The sequence below is a fragment of the Schistocerca nitens genome, chromosome 1 (assembly GCF_023898315.1).
Source record: "Schistocerca nitens isolate TAMUIC-IGC-003100 chromosome 1, iqSchNite1.1, whole genome shotgun sequence".
Taxonomy (NCBI): Eukaryota; Metazoa; Arthropoda; class Insecta; order Orthoptera; family Acrididae; genus Schistocerca; species Schistocerca nitens.
The window spans coordinates 679,065,739-679,067,244 of NC_064614.1; the positions used below are offsets into that span (position 1 = coordinate 679,065,739).

Sequence of the window (1,506 nt, forward strand, 5' to 3'; positions counted from 1 at the left end):
ACTTCCTAGGATTTTCTGTCAAGTCTGTACATAGGATTTTACTTTCGAATTCACTGAACGCTTCTCGCATAGCCCTCCTTACCCTAACTTTGACATCGCTTAGCTTCTGTTTGTCTGAGAGGTTTTGGCTGCGTTTAAACTTGGAGTGAAGCTCTCTTTGCTTTCGCAGTAGTTTCCTAACTTTGTTGTTGTACCACGGTGGGTTTTTCCCATCCCTCACAGTTTTACTCGGCACGTACCTGTCTAAAACGCATTTTACGATTGCCTTGAACTTTTTCCATAAACACTCAACATTGTCAGTGTCGGAACAGAAATTTTCGTTTTGATCTGTTAGGTAGTCTGAAATCTGCCTTCTATTACTCTTGCTAAACAGATAAACCTCCCTCCCTTTTTTTATATTCCTATAAACTTCCATATTCAGGGATGCTACAACGGCCTTATGATCACTGATTCCCTGTTCTGCACTTACGGAGTCGAAAAGTTCGGGTCTATTTGTTATCAGTAGGTCCAAGATGTTATCTCCACGAGTCGGTTCTCTGTTTAATTGCTCGAGGTAATTTTCGGATAGTGCACTCAGTATAATGTCACTCGATGCTCTGTCCCTACCACCCGTCCTAAACATCTGAGTGTCCCAGTCTATATCTGGTAAATTGAAATCTCCACCTAAGACTATAACATGCTGAGGAAATTTATGTGATAATTAAATGGACACCCTAGCTGCAAACAGGCGTTGATGTTCTTCATTGGGGACATGTTGAAAATGTATGCTCCGACCGGGACTCGAACCCGGGATCTCCTGCTTATATGGCAGACGCTCTATCCATCTGAGCCACCGTGGGCACAAGCCCTCCCAGGAAGTTAGTGCAAGGCCGGAACGGAGATTATGTACAGGAATGGGGTTTTGTAATCAAAAGAGTGAGGAGTAATATAGTGTATTGGAATACTGAATAAAACAAACCTGCTTCCAGAGTAAGTGAGTTGCATTACTTGTTGTACGCATCTCATATTTTCATTATTATAAGAAAAGTTTTGTACTTATATGATGAACTTACTCGCGGTGTAATTTTCTCACTAAAGTTTATTTTTTAAGGAATTGGCTCTGTGTTTTTTCTTGTTCTTGGTGTTACTTTACACATTGAAAAATCAACAATTTTTTGAATTTTTTCCTTTTTGGTCAGTATTCGACAAATCTGATAAACATCTACAACAAAACGTTCCTGTGGATGTTTCGTCGTATTACATATGATACTATTACTTTGTCTTTGCGTCTGTGGCTTGATTGTTGAGCTCTCATCCATCAGATGTAGGTCGTAGATGAATTTCCCCAGCTGAATGAGTTGATACCTTATAAATCTTCACTAATTTAGAAAGCGCATCCGTTACCAATGAATCCTCCAAAGGCTTTTCGTTTAGCCAATCGAAGGAGTTCAGAGAGCTCAGTCTCTGTCGGTTGTGTTCTTGTTTGTTGGACCTGGGCCCCCTCATCTATGGACAGGTGAGCGCTGC

General features: G+C 40.8%; 1 non-coding gene across 1 annotated transcript; it reads right to left on the bottom strand.

The window, feature by feature from the left end:
• Positions 1–765: 765 nt before the first annotated feature.
• Trnai-uau (transfer RNA isoleucine (anticodon UAU)) lies at positions 766–846 on the bottom strand. The gene has a single exon. It is a non-coding gene; the product is annotated as a tRNA-Ile (tRNA).
• Between the last annotated feature and the right edge of the window lie 660 nt (positions 847–1,506).